Below are 22,500 nucleotides of genomic sequence, written 5' to 3'. Positions count from 1 at the left end.
ATAATAATAACAATATCATTGCTGTTATTTTGTTTTTAATTTCATTATTGATTATAATAAGGATAATATTATCATTATTGTTATTATCATTTTATTATTATTATTATTATCATTATCATTTATTATTATTATTATTATTATTATTATTATTATTATTATTATTATTATTATTATTATTATTATTATTATTATTATTATTAATGTAGTTACTACTATCATTATGATTATAACTGTTAATTGTTATTATTATAAACACCACTATCACCATTAACTATACTATTTTCTTTTCTTATCATAAGTGCGACTGTTACCACCATAATTATCATTGTTACATTATCGTAATTTATCTAATATCCCATGAATAAATTTCTAATAGGCATTGATTCTGCTTCTAATGGAAATAAAGGGAACTAAGGAGAAGATACGAATTGGCATAATTTAGGAAGACATTCAACCTGAAGACGATGAAGGCAGTGTCAGAGGGAGGAGGATACACTTACCGCAGTGTTCTTTTTAATCGTCTAAGAATATCATGAGGCCCTTGCTATTTCCTTCCTCCTCTACCTTCTCCAGAATTTTGAGATCTCGTGATATCCTGAATTCGATTCTGTGTTATTTGAAGTTGATGGTAAAGGGATGATTTCCACTGCTAGTTATTACAATTTCGAAAAATAATCTTTTGTAGAAATGCTGGATAATGAGATATTGCTATTCTTATCTCATAAAGAGAATATTCCAACTCCAGACTTTCAAGATATCTAGGAATGCCTAATAATTCTGGAATAACTACAGTACAATTCCGAGAAACATGTAGACGTGATTTGAATAATCTCAATATTATTAGACTCAATGATAAAACGTGTCTATTTAAGCTTGATGAGAGACCTTCAGATCAAGTGTAAGCCTTGAGCATCTTAAAACACTCGTCTTATTTTGCTTGTGCATAAATTCTTCTTAATCTTCTTTGGGACGAAAATGAGAATGCTTTTCGGGAAATGTTTTTGTTTTTTCCTCTCTTCCTTTTCGCTATTTCTTTTCTTTTTCTTTCTGCGTCTGAATGCGCGCGCGCGTGTGTGTGTGCATATTTCTTCGTACCTATATGCCTATATGTATATATTTGTATATGTATACATACTACATACATACATACATATATACATGTATATATTTATATATAATGTTTGTATAAAAGTGTGTGTGTGGACACAAATCGGCTGGTGAGTGTCCGCCCATAAGATTAACTTGGTGCTATGAAACAACAGACGCCGTAATGAAACTTAACTGAGTTGGAGGCGCGGAGGACATTCCGTACAATGATGGCCTTGTTAATACTGCATGAGAGGCGACCGAAAACGCATATGGGAATCGGGAATGAGGAGTTCTACTGTGGCTTCCTTCTGCTGCTTTTTGCTGTTGAACCTGAAATTCCTGCTTGGTTGAATGTATATACGTTCATGAATATCATAAAGGTGTGTGTGTCCTTACACATAAGGATGCAAACACATAAATACGTAAACAAACAAAGACCCACATACCTCTTTAAAATTTTCTTGAAGAGTAGGTGCAAAGGTACGCTTTTGGTACAAAGGTACGCTACCCGCTCTTCCCTTCAAAGACGGTATATTACGTCATCCGCCGTTTACAGCTTAATAAAAGCCGATATCTTTGCGTAGACTAGTGGCTTTGTAATGAGAATTACCTTAAGAAATGGTGTCCTAAATATACTATTTCTTGGAAGAATGAAATACCATTTCCACGTGTTCTAGAATCTAAGGAAAAGATTGAGTTCAGGCAGATTTGATTTCCTTTTCAGTTTAATTAAAATTCCAAATGAAAGATGTTTTGAGAAACTTTATATTCTTTTCCCATTTCAAGTTTGAAGACATACAAATCTGGGGTTGAGTTCATGCAGGAAACCAGTCGACCTGTTTTCGTTTTACTTAATTGAAAAAAAAAGAAAAAAAAAAGAAGGGGAAACGGCTAAGGCGCAAGAGGATGGGCAGATAAGGAGAGGGGAAAGAGGATGAGAGAACAAATATAAAAGACTTGTAGCAAGAAAGAACACGGGGGACGAGGAGGAAAAATGTATACAGATCGACCAGCTTTAGTATCATATGTAAGGATTTATATATATATAGATATATAGATATATATATATATATATATATATATATATATATATATATATATATATATATATATATATATATTATATATACATACATACCAAATCACATACGTACAAAGAATCATATAAACCCAAAAACACACATATATTTATATCTATTCTAACGCTCACCACTTCTTTATTCATCTATCTACATATATCCATATCTTTTCAAATTAAAACCTTAAGTTGAAATTTCAAATAATTACAACCTTCTCTAATTATGAAGCCTTTTCTTCAGTTACTCTTTTTCAAAGAGACTTAGACGGCGTACGTTATCAGTATTCTCTATTGTTCCATTAAACCAGATATCCGACTATCAATAACAATTTCCTCCAAGTTTTCGCCATTAGAAAACGCAATATCCTTTTCAAATGCGGATGTTTCCCTTGCCTCGGTCAGCTTGTCGTAAAACAGCAATTTGTTATTTCAAACACACGCTCACATGATCAAAGCTAAATTTCCTTTCCAATTTATTATAAAACTTCAGATCAAACATGTATAGAACACGAATAACAAACAGACCATAATCCCCTTTAACCATTCAAAGAATTCGCATTACAGCAATTATTTTGTAAAGAGAAGGGAAGGTCATCTCACTGCACTTTCCATGTTGTTCTTTGTAGCTTCGAATGGTCACTATTGCCAAATATCCGATAGAATTTCGTCTTTCTAAATTATTAGTATCATATTATTGTTGCGATTAATTTTATCACCACAATAATAATAACAGTTAATAATAATAATAATAATAATATTATTATTATTATTATTATTATTATTATTATTATTATTACAAACTAATAATAATAATAATATTATTATTATTATTATTATTACTACTACGACTGATACCGTTATAATAATACTAATAACGGCATTTTCACCATTATCATTGTTACCATTTATTTAGGATTTCTCCTTATTTAATAACCCCAAGAGTAAATTTCCTCTAGATATTGATTCTGCTTCCAATGGAAATAAAGGGCACAGAGAATATACGAAATGGCATAATTTAGAGAGACATTCAACCTGAAGACGATATAAAAAGCCAATGTCCTGAGGGTCAGGCAGTGTCAGAGGGAGGAGGGTACACTTACCGCGGTGTTCTTTTTAATCGTCTTAGGATATCTTGAGGCCCTTGCTTTCTCCTTCCTCCTCTCTCTTCTCCAGAATATTGAGAAGATATCGTGATCATCTTTTGTAGAAATATTGGATAATGAGATATTGCTATTCTTATCTCTTAAAGGGAATATTCCAATTCCAAACTTCCAAGACAATTAAGAATGCTTGATAATTCTGGAATGACTTCGGTACAATTCCCAGAAACATGAAGACGTGATTTGAGCAATCTTAATGTTATAAGACCCAGTTATAGAAGTGTCTATTTAAGCTTGATGAGAGACCTGCAGATCGAGTGTAAGCAACGAGCATCTTAAAACACTCGTCTTATTTTGCTTGTGCATGAATTCTACTTAATCTTCTTGGGAACGAAAATGAGAATCCCTTTGGGGAAATAAAATTGTTTTTTTTCTCTTGTTTTCGCAGTTTCATTTCTTTTTCTTTCTTTCTTTGTCTGTGTGCGCGCGTGTTTGTCTGTATATATTTCTTCGTACGTATATGCATATATGTATATATTTTTTGTAAATGTATACATAATACATATACACACACATACACACACACACACACACACACACACACACACACACACACACACACACACACATATATATATATATATATATATATATATATATATATATATATATATATATTATATACATATTTATATATATTCATAAAAAAATTCTGTATAAACGTGCTTGTGCGGACACAAGTGCGCAGGTGAGTGTCGGCTCATGAGATTAACTTCATGCTATGAAACAATAGACGCCGTAATGAAGACTTTAATTGAGTTGCAGTGATGGAGGCGTGAAGGTCACTCCGTGGAATGATAGCCTTGTTAATGCTGCATGAAAGGTGATCCAGAACGCACGTGGGAGTCGGAGGTGAATCGGGGAATGAGTTCTGTTGTGGCTTCCTTCTGTTGCTTTTTGCTGTGGAACCTGAAATTCTGCTTTATTGTATTTGTACAGCAGTCATGCGGGATTTTTTATACGTTCATGGATATCATAAATGTGTGTCCTTACAAATACTTAATTAAACACGTAACCCCCCCGCCCTTCACAAACAAATACCCACACATCCACCCATACGCCTTTCTAAAATTTTCTGAAAAAAACAAAGACGATATATTACGCCACCCGCCGTTTACACGTTAATAAATGCCGATATCCTCTTCGTAGACATGTGGCTTTGGAATCAGAGCTCCATGCATCCCTTAAGAAATGTAGTCTTAAAAATCCCATTTACTGGAAGAGTAAAATAATATTTTCACACGTTTTACAGTCTAAGAAAAATTTCGAGATCATGCAAATTTGATTTCCTTAGATTTTTTTTCAAAAGATTATTTAAACTTCCATATGAAAAATGTTTGAGAAATTTTAGATCCTTTTCTGATATCAAGTTTGAAGTCATACAAATCTGGGTTGAGTTCATGCAGGAAAAAGCAGGAAACCAGTCGACCTGTTTTCGTTTTACTTAACTGGAACAAGAAAAAAAGAAACGGCTATGGCGCAAGAGGATGGGCAGATAAGGAGAGGGGAAAGAGGATGAGAGGATATAAAAGACTTGTAGCGAGAAAAAAGACGGGACGAGGAGGAAAAATAAATACAGTTCGACCAGTTTTAGTATCATATGTAAGGGTTTTTTATACACATACGTACACACTATATATCTATTCTAACACTCCCCCTTCTTTATCCATTTATCTATCTATCTATCTATCTATCTATCTATCTATCTATCTATCTATCTATCTATCTATATATATATATATATATATATATATATATATATATATATATATATGTATGTATATATGGATACATATCTGTTCACTGTTATTATTATGTGTTCATATGTATTACTAAGTTTTATTTTAAATTAGAAACTCTCTCAAATTGAAATTCTTAATAATTACCATTTTTAGCTACTCCTCTTAAAGGAGATGAAGATGAACTGAATGCTTTTTCTTATTAAATTCTATACATGTTCATCATCTTTTCTTCCATTAAACCAGATATATATACGATAATCAACGCTTTTCTGTAGCAATATCAATCCTAACAGGCTAAATTTTCAGGAATCCCACTCGCGTGCAATAATCTTTTCGCAAATTATCCTCCATTATCTTCTCCTTAACCCCTTCGTCCTCATATCCCTCTTCAGTAATAATTTCCCCCAATTTTTCGCCATTAGAAAACGCAATATCCTTTTTATATGAAAATGTTTCCCTTTGCCTCGGTCAGCTTGTCGTAAGACAGCAATTTGTCATTTCAAACTCACGCTAACATAAACCTCATTAGCACCCTTAACTATACTATTTTCTCTTACTATCATTACTGCGACTCTTAACACCATAATAATACCAATAGTGGCATTATTTTCATGATTGTTATTGTTGCATTACCGTAATTTATTTAATATCCTATGAATAAATTTCCATTAGGCATTGATTCTGCTTTTAATGTATATAAAGGGTACAAAGGAGAAGATACGAATTGGCATAATTTAGGAAGACGATATAAAAAGTTAATGTCATGAGGGTCCCGCAGTGTCAGAGGGAGGAGGATACACTTACCGCCGTATTATTTTTAATCGTCTTAGAATATCCTATCTTAGAAGATTCTTCTTCCTCCTTTCTCTTCTCTAAGATGTTGTTAAGGTATTGCAATATCCTGAATTCGATAGTATTATTTATTTATTTATTTATTTGACAAAGGGAGGATTTTCATTATAACAATCCCGAAGATCTGTCGTTATATATAATATATATATATATATATATATATATATATATATATATATATATATATATATATATATAATATATATATATATATATATATATATATATTATATATATATATATATATATATATATATATATATATATATATAAATGCAGAAATGTTGGATAATGAGATATTGCTATTCTTATCTCTTAAAGGGAATATTCCAACTCCAGACTTTCAAGATATCTAGGAGTGCTTAATAATTCTGGAATGACTACAGTACAATTCCGAGAAACATGAAGACGTGATTTGAATAATCTCAATACTATTAGGCTCAATGATAAAACGTGTCTATTTAAGCTTGATGAGAGACCTTCAGATCGAATGTAAACAATGAGCATCTTAAAACACTAGTCTTATTTTGATTGTGTATAAATTCTTTTTAATCTTCGGAATGAAAATGAGAATGCTTTTCGGGAAGTAAATTTTCTCTCTCTCTCTCTCTCTCTCTCTCTCTCTCTCTCTCTCTCTCTCTCTCTCTCTCTCTCTCTCTCTCTCTCTCTCTCTCTCTCTTTCTTTATCTTTTTCCTTCTGTCTGCGGCTGTGTGCACATGTGTGTATCTGTATATATTTCTTCGTACGTACATGCATATAACTTTTATATATGTATATGACACACACACACACATGCCTTTTTAAAAATTTCTGGAGGAGTAGATGCTAAGGTACGCCATCCGCATTTCCCTTCAAAGACGATATATTACGCCACCCGCCGTTTGCAGGTTAATAAATGCCGGTATCCTTTTCGTAGACTTGTGGCTTTGAAATCAGATCTCCCTTGAGAAATGTAGCCCTAAAAATACCATTGTTTGGAAGAATAAAATACCATTTCCAATCGTTCTAGAATCTAAGAAAGTTTTCGAGATCATGCAAACTTGATTAATTAAAATTTTGACAAACTTTGTATTCTTCATGTAGGAATAAGCACAAAACCAATCGACCTGTTTTCGTCTTACTTAATTGGAACTAGAAAAAAAACACACACACGAGAAGGGGAAACGGCTAAGGCGCAAGAGGATGGGCAGATAAAGAGAGGGGAAAGAGGATGAGAGAACAAATATAAAAGACGTAGCGAAAAAAAAAAAAAAACACTGGGGACGAGGAGGGAAAATGTACATAGCCCGACTAGCTTCAGTATCATATGTAGTTTTTTTTTTTAATAAACATACAAACACATACGTACAAAGAATCACACACCCCAAGCACAAACATATATCTATATTCTAACGCTAATCCCTTCTGTATCCAACTATCTATGTATATGCATATGCATTCACTGTTGCATTATGTGAATTTACAGATCTTTATTTGAAATCAAAATCTCTCAAACTCAAATTTCAAATCAATACCTTTTTCTAATTATAAAGCCTCTTTTTAAAAGTTATGGAGACGGACGGAATGCATTGTCAGTGCTCTCTGTTGTACCATTAAACCAGATATATATCCGACAATCGACGCTTTTCTGTAGCAGCATTAAACCTAATAGGCCAAATTTTATGGAATCCAACTCGTGTGCAATAATCCTTTCACAAATTATCCTCCATTATGTTATTCTTAACCCTTTCGTCGTCGTATTCCTCTTCAGTAACAATTTCCTCCAATTTTTCGCCATTAGAAAACGCAATATCCTTTTTATATTTTTACCCCGGCCAGGTTATCGAAAGACAGCAATTTGTCATTTCAAGCTCACGCTGACATGATCAAAGTTTAATTTCCTTTCCCATATATTATAAAACTTCAGATCAAACATGTATAGAGCATGAATAACAACCAGACCATAATTCCCTTTAACCTTTCAAAGAATTAGCATTAAAGGAATTAGTTTATAAAGAGAAGGGAAGTTCATCTCACTGCACTTTCCATTTGGTTCTTTGTAGCTTCGAATTGTCATTTTTATCTAATATCCGAAAAAAAATCATCTTTCTGAATTACAGTCTCTGGATGTAAGCAAATGAAGCGATATCTTCTGTGTCTTCAACTGTTTTCAGGCGTTTATGTTCATTATTAATATTTTTCCATATAAATTTGCTCAATATAATAATGGTAATGATTGTCATTATTACTGCTACTAGTGATATCATAATAGTGTATGACAGTTCTTAAGATCACTATTATCGTTGTTTTTCTTGTAGTTTAAATTATGGTTGTTATGATTCTTATTCTTACCTTCATTTATATTCTAATGCTTCTAACTTTCGTCCTTTTTGACTATCATCATATTGACACCGCAGTCTATATTATTGTTATTAACAATAATAGTGATTATACTGCTGCTGCCGCCGCTGCTGCTGCTGCTGCTGCTGCTGCTGCTGCTGATGATGATGATGATGATGATGATGATGATGATGATGATGATGATGATGATGATGAGGAGGAGGAGGAGGAGGAGGAGGAGGAGGAGGAGGAGTATGATCATGATGATGAGGAGGATAAGGATGATATCATTGCTACTATTATTTTTTTTTTACCTTCATTATTGAAAATAATTGTATTATTATTATTGTTGTCATTATCATTTTATTATTATTATTATTATTATTATTATTATTATTATCGTTATTATTATTATCGTTATTATTATGTTGCTGCTGTTGTTGTTACTTTTATTATGATTATTATAACTGTTAATTGTTATTCCCATAAACATCATTAGCACCCTTAACTATACTATTATCTCTTATTATCATTACTGTGACTGTTACCACCACCACAATAATGCCAATAGTGGCATTATTTCCATTATTATCATTGTTTCATTACCGTAATATATTCAATGATCCTATGAATAAATTTCCATTAGGCATTGATTCTGCTTCTAATGGAAATAAAGGGTACAAAGGAGAAGATACGAATTGGCATAATTTAGGAAGACGATATAAAAAGTTAATGTCATGAGGGTCCCGCAGTGTCAGAGGGAGGAGGATACACTTACCGCAGTGTTCTTTTTAATCGTCTAAGAATATCTTGAGGCCCCTGCTATTTCCTTCCTCCTCTACCTTCTCTAGTTTGTTGAGAAGGTATCGCGATATCCTGAAATCGATAGTGTTTTTTATCAATTATTTACTTATTTATAATTATTTATACATGCATACATACACACACACACACACACACACACACACACACACACACACACACACACACACACACACACACACACACACACACACATATATATATATATACATATATATATATATATATATATATATATATATATATATATATATATATATATATATATATATATATATATATATATATATATATATATATATATAAAGGAAGGATATCCATTGCTAGTTATAAAAAAAAAAAAATAATTAAACAATTCCGAAGATCTATCGTTCTAAAAAAAAAAAAAAAAAAAATGTCGAAATGCTGGATAATGAAATATTGCTATTCTTACCTTTTAAAGGAAATATTCCAACTTCAGACTAATTAGGAATGCTTAATAATTCTGGAATTACTTCGGTACAATTCCCAGAAATATGAAGATGTGATTTGGACAATCTCAATATTATTAGACTCAATGATAAAATTGTCTATTTAAGCTTAATGCAGATCGAGTGTAAGCCTTGAGCATCTTAAAACACTCGTCTTATTTTGCTTGTGCATAAATTCTTAATCTTCTTGGGAACGAAAATGATAATGCTTTTCGGGAATTTTTTTTTTTTTCTTGTCTTTTTCTTTCTTTCTGCGTCTATGTGCGCTTGTATATCTGTATATATTTCTTTGTACGTATATGCCTATATGTATATAAATGTATATGTATACATAATACATGCATACTTATATATACATATTTATATATATACTCATACATGATGTTTGCATAAACGTGCTTGTGTGGACACAAATGTGCAGGTGAGTGTCGTCGGCTCATGAGATTAACTTGATGCTATGAAACAATAGACGCCGTAATGAAGCATTTGACTGAGTTGCAGTGATGGAGGCGTGAAGGTCACTCCGTGCAATGATGGCCTTGTTAATGTTGCATGAGAGGTGATCGAGAACGCACGTGGGAATCTGAGGTGAAACAGGGAATGAGTTCTGTTGCGGCTTCCTTCTGTTGCTTTTTGCTGTGGAACCTGAAATTCCTGCTTGGTTGTATTTGTACAGTAGTCATGCGGGAATGTCCAGGCTGTTGTTTATGCGTTCATGAAGTTCATAAAGGGGTATAAACACACACACACACACACAAAAGAAAAGAAAGAAAAAAAAAACACACAAACACACACACACGCAAACACACACACAAACAAACACACTCTTACACACAAACACACATACACACACAAACACACTCTCACACACAAACACACACACACACACAAACACACATACACAAACAAACACATACACACACACACAAACACACACACACACACACACACACTCACGCCTCTCTAAAAATTTCTGGAAGAGTCTATGCAGACCGAAGGGACGTGAGAGCGAAGTGTGAAATGAATCGGTCTCGCCAATTTGACCGCAGTCGAAAGTGACGAAGGAGGTTGAAAGGAAAATTGGATTAAGCCCCTTTATTATGGTATAAGAAAGGGGGAATATTAGGGAAAGGGAGGAGATAGGGAGGAAATTGAGAGAAAATTAGGATTTTTTTTTTCTTTTACTCGTTTTAATTTCCGAATGATGAATGAGGTGGAGTGAGGAGAAGCGGTGCTGTGATAAAGTGGATATGCAGAAGGAGATGGCGATGTTGAATACAAAAGGAAAATTAATTAGATATAAGAGAGAGAGAGAGAGAGAGAGAGAGAGAGAAAGAGAGAGAGAGAGAGAGACTTAGGTCTTAGTGGCTCCTTCTTTCGATTTTTTCTGTTAATACCGCACTTTGTCTATAATTTGTAGGTTTTCTCGGTTGCTCTTTTTTCATTTATTTATCTAATTTATCTATCCACTCCTTTATTTCTTCGTCTCTCTCTCTCTCTCTCTCTCTATCTATCTATCTATCTATCTATCTATCTATCTATCTATCTATCTCTCTCTCTATCTATCTATCTATCTATCTCTCTCTCTCTCTCTCTCTCTCTTACTCTCTCTCTGTCTTTCTCTTTCTCTCTTTCTCTCTCTGTAAAGAAAATCTAGGACAGTACACAAATGGAAAGGGTTAGCAACTTTGCTTATTAAATTTATGCTTTAAATCACATAGTTGGCCATTACATATTCAGAAAACCAACCGATAGTAGTTAGAATGGCTGATGCAATATACAAGTGTGCAAAAAAGGGTATAGTACATATAATATCTCTATTATTACAACCAAACCTCTCTTATTATATACATATCGGTCAATAAACCATCTTTAAATAATCATAAGGCAACAGAACACATTGCATCATTTTCTTTTTACAAAACAATCAATAAAAAAACTTGGTATCAAAAGTTGCTGAAGATGAGAAGATTAGATTCATAAGGCTGCCTTCACATCTTAAAGCCGCTGCCTGTCCCAGTGTTTGTCTCGTCGTCATGGTTACGTTGTGACATATATACTAGTTTTTAGTTCAATATTTCTTTTAAAATTTGAATAAAGTGTTCTCTTCGTTATCCTGCGTACGTTTTTCGCTTCGTTTTCGTGATTCTCTGACTCTTTCCAGGGCAGATACTTTAACCGACGTACCTACCCATTGCATGCAAGTGAAAGTTTACGTAAAATGGTATCCGTGAGAGTTTACCAGCTAATTGACTTATAAATCTATTGAACCTGTATCTAATCACCGACGCAAGACCAGTAACGACTGCTTTTGCAATGTAATAAGGAAAGCGAATTCTTTACGATTAGGAACTAACTTCAGCCCAATCGATCCCTTTCATTGCAAAGAGTCTGCTGAATAGTTTCGACACGAGAACTGATCTCTAGTCGTTTGATCCGATTGCAATCTTATCGAGACTTCCATCAATGTCTCTCGCTGCTAAGGCTGACGGGGTTGTTAGAAATCCAAATGTGAATGTTGCTTGGTTTATCATATATGTCTTATATTTCTTTTCTTTTATGTATTTTTATTTTTATTCTTATTTTTATTTTTATTTTTATTCATTTTTTTACATATATTTTACTCTATTCTATTAATTTTATTTTATTTTACTATTATTGTTTTTTTTTAATATATGTATATATAAAAAAATTATTATCATTATTTTTTTTACTTTTAAATGTGGACATTTCAATGGAGAACATTAGGGTTGTACCTTTGTACAAATAAGCAGAGAGAGAGAGAGAGAGAGAGAGAAAAAAAAAAAAAAAAAAAAAAAAAAATATATATATATATATATATATATATATATATATATATATATATATATATATATATATATATATGTGTGTGTGTGTGTGTGTGTGTGTGTGTGTGTGTGTGTGTGTGTGTGTGTGTGTGTGTGTGTGTGTATGTATGTATGTATGTATGCATGTATGTATGTTTGTATGTATGTGTTTATATAACAAATTGCATGAACAAAAAGCAAATCGTTTTAGACTAAGAGACACAGACAGACAGACAGACACAAACCGACAGACAAGAGGCAGAACTAAACAAATAAAGCAAGAATAAGATCTAACTTCAGTACCACTAAGCAATGCCAAAGACATCTTCAATTCTTCTCGATGATCATGCAACGGCACGAAGTTACACGTGCTGTTAGCAGGGATCTGAGAGCCGTCCCTCAATTCAGAGAGCAGGAAGTTCCGGTTTAAATGAGGCAGAGAAGATTCACCATGGAAGGAAGGGAGAACTGCAAGTGATTGGGAGATTCCATATCACATCTCTGAAATTTCTTGATTGTAACGGCATGTTTGTAATAAAAAACGGTGATCGTAATGATAAGAATGATAATGATGATGGTAGTAATCACAATATTGATTATAACAATCATGGTAATGATAATATCAGTAGAAATAATCATAAAAGTAATATAATGATAATGACAATAATACTGATACTAATAGTACCACAAAAGGTACTGATAAAAATGATATCGATAATAATGATAATCATCATTTTCCAATTCATTCTGTCCTCAGCCTCTGTCCCTCCGATTTCTTTCATGTCCTCGCTAACTACATCCACGAACCTTCTTTTTGGTCTTCCTCTTTTCTCTTGCCTGGTAAACCCATCCTTAATATTCTTCTACCGATGTCCTGCACGTCTCTCCGCAGAACAGTGCCAAACCACCGAAGTCTCGCCTCTCTTACTTTTCTTCCAAAGCGTCCAACTTTCTTTGTCCTGCTTATGTAGTCCTTCCTACTCCCATTTTGCATCATCACTTCAAGAGAAAATCTCAGCATCTTGACCTCAGCAGTCTCTAGCTCTGCTGTCTGTCTTTTTCGCGAATGGTAGTTTCCAGTCCATATCAAATTACCGGCCTCACCATTGTATCAAAAGTCTTCCCTTTCACTCTAGTCGATATCCTTTTGTTGCGGATCATTCCTGACACTTTTCTCCGTCCTTTCCACTTTATTTGCACCCTCTTCTTCACCTCTTTGTTGTAATCCCCATTACTCTGGACAATTGAGCCTAGGTATTTGAATTCTTCTATTTTTGTCACTTCTAGGCCTTGCATCCTCACCTCTCTTCTATCAACCCCCTTATTTACACACACACACACACACACACACACACACACACACACACACACACACACACACACACACACACACACACATGTATTCCGTCTTGATCCTACTGAGTTTCATGCCTCTTTTCTCCAGGTCGTTCCTCCATAACTCTAGGCTTTACTCCACTTGTTCTGTCCTCTCGCTGCAGATGCCTATATCATCCGCTAACATCATCGTCCAAGGTGACTCCTGTCTCATCCATCAGTCTGTCCGTTGTCATTGCGAACAAGAACAGGCTCAAAGTCGAACCTTGATGTAATCCTACCTCAACTTTGAAACCCCCTGTCATCCCACTGCACATCTCACCACTGTCTCACTTCCCTTAAACATATCTTGCTCTGCTCTTTTGTACTTCTCTGCCGCTCCAGACTGCCTCATACGATACCATACCTTTTCTCGTGGCACTTTGTCATAAGCATTTTTTCTAAATCTAGAAACACACAGTGCAGTTCTTTCTTTCCCTCTCTATATTTATGCATTAGCATCTCATTGCAAACAACGCATCAGTAGTACTTCTACGAAGCATGAAGCCAAAATGCTGGTCACTGATTACTACCTCATTGGTCGACCTAGCTTCCAGATTTCTTTCCCAAAGCTTCATGCTATGGCTACCAGCCATAGCATGAAGCTTTGGGAAAGAAAGCCTTATCCTCCATTCACAGGAGGATAAGTGTACCATGAACTAGTTAAACTTTCCTGTTAAGAATCCTACTGCCATTTCTCCTAGACATTTCCATGTTTCTACTGATACATCGTCTGGACCAACTGGTTCTCCGGTTTTTTCATTCTTTGCATAGTTTTCCCCAACCCTTTTTTAATTTGTTCTATATCCATTTTCCAATCTCTACCACCTCCGACCTTTCATTTTCTTCATTCATGAATTCTTTGAAGTACTCCTATCTTTTCAAAACACTCTCCACACTTGTTAATATGTTTCCATTTATATCTTTCATCACTCTAACTTATTGTCTATCTCTCCCAGCCCGGTCCCTCTATTTGGCTAGACTCTTCCTCTCCTTCCTTTGAGTCCAAACGATCGCACAACTCCTCATAAGCATTCTGCTTTTCAGCTGCTACCTCTTTCTTTGTCTTGCGTCGTGTGTCCTTATATTCCAATCTTTCTTCATCCCCCTGAGCACCCTATTTTTTCTCTCTCTCCTACCTTTTGCTAATTTCTTTTTCTTTATATATTCTTGAATATCTTTGTCCACCACCAAGTTTCTTTATCTTACTCGGTATCCGGATGACATTTTCAGCACCATCTAAGCTGTTTCTCTTAATACTTTTGCTGTATCTGTTCAACTAACTGGCAACTCCCCACTACCATTCAACGGACGTTTCCCTTCTTCCCTTTATTCCACTCGATAATCTTCATTCTCCAACTTCTTTGGCTCTGCTTTCATTTTCTTCTTTCTCGTTCTTAAATTAATCCTACATATTACCATTCGATGTTGTGTAGCTACACTTTCTCCTACTATCACCTTATAGTCTCCAATCTCTATGAGACTGGGCCTTCATCCACTTTTATACGTTATTCTGTGTCCTTCCTTCTTGAAATAGGTACTCACCATAGCCATTTCCATTCGTTTTTTTCAAAATTCATCACCATTTTCCTTGAACATTCCGTCCTCTTACACGATATCTGTCCATCACCTCTTCCTCTCCTAAGTTCCCTTCGCCAGCATGCCCTGTGAAATAATACCCTAATCACTCATCTTTCTTGGGGAGACTACTATATCATCCAACTCGCTCCGTGTAAGATTTCTTTTTCTTCCCTCTCACAGCGAAATTGTGGGGCACAATGCACCAATAACAGTCAGGTATACACCTTCTATTTCCAGTTTTATACTCATCGTTCTTTTAGACACTCTTTACTTCCAAAACACTTAAGTTTCTCCATCCTTCTTCTCCACATCGTGTCAGCCAACGTTCTCCCTTTTGCCAGTCATAGAGCTAACATTTAAGGTTTTAGTTCTCGCTTTCACGCTCTTTCCTCTCCACTTTCCCTCTGTCGTAAGCCTTTCTCTACTCCTCTCTTTCTCCTTGGCCATACTAGCTCAGTTTACACCGGAATCCTGCCGGCCTACAGTGTCGGTGGCGGTCGTTGTTAACCCGGGCAACGACCGATCCGGTATGGAAATCTCATTTATGATCCGCATAATTGATGAGGCATGTTTTACACCGGGTGCTCTCTGCGCCGCAACCTTCCCTATTTGTGAGAGCTTGCGACCGCCACTGTGAATGCACTGGTTTGTGCACCCCGAATGGTTGGGTTATAACGATGATAATAAAAATGATGATGATGATGATGATGATGATGATAATGATAATGATAATGATAATGATGATGATGATGATGATGATGATGATGATGATGATGATGATGATGATGATGATGATGATGATGATGATGATGATGATGATGATGGTAGTAGTAGTAGCAGTAGTAGTAAATACTAATAGTAATACTAATACTAATTATAATGATAATAATAATAATAATAACAATAATAACAATAATAATAATAATAATAATAATAATAATAACAGTGATGATACTAATACTAATGAGCTAGAGAAGGAGAGAAGGAGGAAGAGAGAGAGAGAGAGAGAGAGAGAGAGAGAGAGAGAGAGAGAGAGAGAGAGAGAGAGAGAGAGAGAGGAGAGAGAGAGAGAGAGAGAATAGGTGAGTAAAAGTGAATAAGAGAGATGAATAGGCAGATAGACAGAGAGAGAGAAAGAGAGAGATGAATAGACAGATAGACAGAAAGAGAGAGATAAATAGACAGATAGAGAGAGAGAAAGAGATAAATAGACATATAGACAGAGAGATGAACAGACAGATAGACAAAGAGAGAGAGAGAAAGAGAGAAAGATCTATCAAATCTAGTAACAGAGCATAAACTCAGAACATCCTATTCCCACCACAACACACGCCAGAAGCTCCCGTTACCTCAGCAAAGTAAACATGTGAATTATTAAAAAGGATCGTTGTGTTGGCAAACACCTGTGTACCTGTGTAAACAAAAGCATTCAGCTTTGCCTTTTCGCTGTATAACATTTTAGTGACGTTTCAGCAGGCGTTGTAGTCAAAGAGTAAAATATAATTAATAACGGGGATATAAAAAAGGGAAGAGATTAACAAGAAAAATAAAGTTCTCTCTAAGAGTCGTCAATTGCTTTATTTATTAATAACATTGTAGTTGAACAAATATCTTATTTATTTGACTTCATTCTGTGTGTGGTGGTGACGCCTGCATAAGGATGGTATAAAATTACATCCTCAAAGTATATATTATATTTACATTTATCTGTATTAGTTTATAAATACATATGTGTCCATACAAACACAGACACAAACACACAAACACAGACACACACACACACACACACACACGTATATATATATATATATATATATATATATATATATATATATATATATAAAAATATTATATATATATAATATATTAATATATATATATATATATAATATTATATATACATAACAATACAAACTATATTACTATACATACACATAACACAAATATATATAGTATATATATATATATAAATATATCATATATATATATATATATACTATATATATAATATATATATATAATATAATAGATATATTATATAATATATATATATATATATATATATATTTATATATAATATATATATTATTATATATATATATATAAATATATATAATATATAATATACATAATATACATATATTATATATATATATTATATATATTATATATATATAATATATATATATATATATATTATATAATATATAAATCATATATATATATATATATATATATATATATATATATATATATATATATATATATATATATATACTATATATATATTAATATTATATAATATATTATATATATATATATATATATATATTATATATACGCGCTTGGGTGTATGTGTGTGTGTGTGTGTGTGTATGTAAGGGGTAAAAATAGGGAGGGAAGGAAATGGACACATATACATATACATACATACATATATATATATATATATATATATATATATATATATATATATATATATATATATATATATATATATATGTATACATACATATATATATATATATATATATATATATATATATATATATATATATATATATATATATATATACGCGTGTGTGTGTGTGCATGTGTATGTGTGTATGTAAGGGGTAAAAATAGGGAGGGAAGGAAATGGAAAATAAGATAATGAAGGTTTAGGTGAAGTATGAATGAGCCGTAAATGTTAATTAGGCAAACTACCCAATGACTAAAACTAGCATAAATGTCCGTGTGAGGAGACGATTGTACATTCAAAAGATGCAATCGGTGGTGACGGCTCATCGCAACGAAATGCACGGGAAAGAAAGTTGCTCCTGAAAGCATGGGCACATTAATAGTGGCGCTGCTGCCGAGAAACAACCAACAGTGAATGGGAGGATTACTCCTAATGCTGTACTAAGCTTAAGTGCCATAACACTGAACACGTAATAAGTGCGAGATAAATAGGCGGCGAAGCATTATATGCGCACTCATTTAATGCTTTTAGGGACCTTGGGTTGTAGCCCATCATCGTCACAAAGTATCGGCCGAGAGGGCTGGGTTGCGTGGACGAGCAGAACACGTGCGTGATCGAGTGTGGGGTACGTGCATGGTTATGTACGTGCCTGAGTAGGCGCCGGGAACGTGAGACTGTGCGAGAGCACGTACCGCACGGAGCATGATTACCAGCCGCCCTATCTCTGCCCGCAAACGAGGCTCTCCTGCCCCTACGAGGCTGTCGGAGTCGCAAAGGGCATCGGTGACGCCAGCGTCTCCTCGGTCCGTCACGTCGCGAGAGAACAAGATAGCACGCCGGACGAACTAAAGTGCATAACAGTGCGTAACTTGGTGTAGTGACTATGTCCGGCGTGACAGTGATGTTCACCCCCGTGTTACTAGTGTGTGTTCACCATCCGTGTTACTAGTGTTTGTTCAACCTCCGTGTTAATAGTATGTGTTCACCGCCATGTTAATATTGTGTGTTCACCCCCGTGTTAATAGTATGTGTTCACCCCCTATGTATCATAGATTTTTATTTGTACATTTTGAGGTTAATCTTTACGGTATGGACGCACTAAGATAGGGCAAATTGAAGATGATATTCTTGTAGAGAACAAAAAGTTACAGTCATCGGTACAGGAACTAATCTGCAGACACGAACGGTAACGCCACAAATTAAGAATAAAGGTCACGGACAGCGCCCCCTCCACTCGGCGCTCCAGCGGCGAAGTCCACTCGCTCGGTGCGAAAGAATAAGTTGCCGCGCAACTCGCACACCGTCTTCTGTCGTACTGCGCACCTACGTCATCACAGTGTCATGACCAATCAGGTGGCGGCAGTTTATCAGAGATTTTAATTGCTCATTAAAGTTTTAGTATAATATTACAAATATGGTGAAAATATACACGGTCATCTATTTACTGTTTATATATATTCGCTTTTAGCCGTTTTTACGTTAAAAAAATTGTTTCCATGCTTATTTTCTCAAACCTATTATGATTTTTGATTGCTTAACTACTCAAACCACGCAGTCAATGCTTAAGCAATTCCGAGTATGCAGTTAACACCTGCACATTTCTTGAATACATCGGGGACCTGCCTCATTCTTCTCAGTGACAATGACCGATGTGTGTCGTCTGTGCTATGGTGGTGTATTAGACTTCCACTCCAAATAAATTTCATGGAAAAAAAAGAAGACCTTATCATTTTTTTACAGAATCATTGACTTTTATTAACTGAAAAAAGTGTGAAAAGTGTAGTGCGATTTGTAGACAAGATATTAAGACTGCATCGGTTCCTCCTTGCCGCTGCTAATTTGCACCCTCCGCTGTAAGGTACGTCGTCATATCATATTCGTTCTTTGTTTTACACTGCAGAAGAGATAAAAGAGGGGGTCCTTGGCTAAGTAGATAAATATACTGGTAAGACAAGTAAAAAAAAACAGACCTTTTTCAAGCTCTATCTTGCCATGCATATCGAGGTGAAGAGAATGTTTGCCAGGGGGTGTTGGGGGGCAGAGCCCCCATCAACTCTCCCCTCGGGCAGTGCCCGAAGGGCATGCCCAGTCACGGCAACTTGGATTGTTGAGTAAATTTTGTGTCGTTAACCGTGTGCACTTCTTGCTCTTTCCTAATTTTTATGGCGGGCATAATCGAATACTCGTATTTTTTTTCATCATAAATATGAAATTTGGCTCCGAAAAGTCGCATTCTATGATCTTCGTAAATATGAAATTTGGCTCGCATTTCCGAAGAGTCGCATTTCTTTGCATTCATAATTTCCTTTGGTCCTTTACTGACACTCAAATCAAACTGAGGCCACTCTATACTCCCCCCCCCCAACCCCCGGTTCGCCACGTGTCCCCCAAGCTTGTTGGCTGGAGTTGGGGGACTTAGTCTCTGGCGAGTGCGTCCATACCGTAAAGAATTACCAATTTTGAAATAATAAATCCCGACAGTAAGATTCGTTTCCTATATCCTACTTGGAATGATCAGCCAAACATAGAACAAAAGATCACGGGTGTGATCGTTCATACAGACAAATAAAAAAAGTGCTTGAAACTACGAGAACATCAAATAGAGAGTGATTGTCATGTGAACTTCATTCCCCCTCATATATATATATATATATATATATATATATATATATATATATATATATATATATATATATATATATGTGTGTGTGTGTGTGTGTGTGTGTGTGTGTGTGCCTGTGTGAGTGTGTGTATGAATATATATATGTGTGTGTGTGTGTGTGTATGAATATGTGTGTGTGTGTGTGTGTGTGTGTGTGTGTGTGTGTGTGTGTGTGTGTGTGTGTGTGTGTGTGTGTACATACGAGTGAAAGAGAGAGACAGAAACAGAGGCAGAGAGAATAAAGAGAGCGAGAGAGAAAGAGAGAGAGAGAGAGAACGTGCATAAAGCAGAATCTCTCTTCATAACACCAACACATAATAAGCTACGTGTGATAATTGGTTCATATTTTCTAGCAAGAGTGACTGTCATAATAAACCGTTAGAACTGCAAAGCATCATTAGATTAAGTGCAGTTTGTAATTTCATGCAACATGTATTGCAATACTGACACAATATCAAGGGTTCTTCTAATACACAATTTATTTTATGAAATATGACAGCAAATTGCACCAAGTGAAAGATATTGCAAGGGTAGTTTTATGCTGAAAACTGAACTATGATCATTAATAAAGCAGTTACTTCCTCTTAATACTTATAAAAATTGGTCTTGAGATTAATAATAATGATCATAATAAATATATTGATAAAAGTAATAAAAATAATAATGCTAATAATATATATGACAATGAAAATTATACTGATAAAGGCAATAATGATAATAATGATGACGATGGTGGTAATGATAATGGTTATGATAATTATAATAATGAAAAGGATTATAATGATAATAATGGTAATGATAAAGATACTACTAATAATAAAGATACTAACAATAGTAAAGATATTAATAATAATAAAAATAATGATAAAGATAATAATAATGATAATATTAACAGCAACAATAATCATAATAATACTAAAAGTAATACTAATACTAACAATGATAATAACATTAATAATACTAATGATAATAATGATGATAATAATGATGATAATGATGAACCTCCTACCCTAACTGAGGTTAGGATGGCGATTCCTAAGTTTAAGAGTGGGAAAGCCGCAGGCATTTGTGATTTCCCTGTTGAACTGCTAAAGGCTGGGGGTGAAACTATGCATGGGGCTTGCATGCAGTCATGACTGCCATCTGGGAGTCTGGTTCCATTGCCCCTGAACTGTTGAGGGGTGTGGTCATCCCTCTCTGGAAGGAGAAAGGGGATCGTTGGGACTGAATTGCTATGGGAGATTGTGAGACTCTGGGTAATTCCTACACGGATTGGCCTAATAGCAAGCCTTTATACCGGTACTGAAAGTGTGGTGGGGGCCTATTGAACTTCTTCCCTGTTAATTCAGGGGTGAGGCAAGGCTGTGCGCCAACACTTTTAAACACCTGCATAGACTAGAGAATGGGCAGAGCTACAATCCAAAGTCAGTGTGGAGCAATACTGGGCAATATCAAGGTCTCAGACCTTGACTTTGCCGATGATGTTACTATCCTATCTGAGTCTCTGGAATTACTGGTGGCGGCTCTTGATGCATTTAGCAATGAGGCGAAGCCCTTGGGCCTAGAGGTCTCCTGGACCAAAGCCAAGATTCAGGACTGTGGGCCTGTTAGGGGAACCCGTTCAGTCGATCCATGCTTGTGGTGAGGACGGTGAAGTCACAGAGAGCTTTGCATATCTTGGTAGCATAGTCCATATCTCTGGACTGTCAGACCAAGAAGTCAGTAGACGGATTGGCCTGGCAGCAGGAGCCACGACCTTGATCAACAAAGCATTTGGAGATATCTGTACCTATGCAGAAGGACCAAGCTACATGTCTTGATACTGCCTGGAATGTGTTAATTAGCCTTGATACTGCCAGTTTTGCTCTATGGAAGCGAAACCTAGTCGCTATCTAGTGCTTTGGAGTCTTGTCTTTATGCCTTTTGTAACAAGTCTCTTCGCCGGATCATGGGGTACGGTTGGCAGGACCATGTGGCCAACCGACGGCTACACTGTAAGACTGGCATGGGAACTGTTACCTGCATAATCCAGGATCGCCAACGCAGGTTATATGGGCACCT

Source organism: Penaeus monodon, chromosome 3 (assembly GCF_015228065.2).
Source record: "Penaeus monodon isolate SGIC_2016 chromosome 3, NSTDA_Pmon_1, whole genome shotgun sequence".
NCBI classification, from domain to species: domain Eukaryota; kingdom Metazoa; phylum Arthropoda; class Malacostraca; order Decapoda; family Penaeidae; genus Penaeus; species Penaeus monodon.
This window is presented reverse-complemented; position numbering follows the sequence as displayed.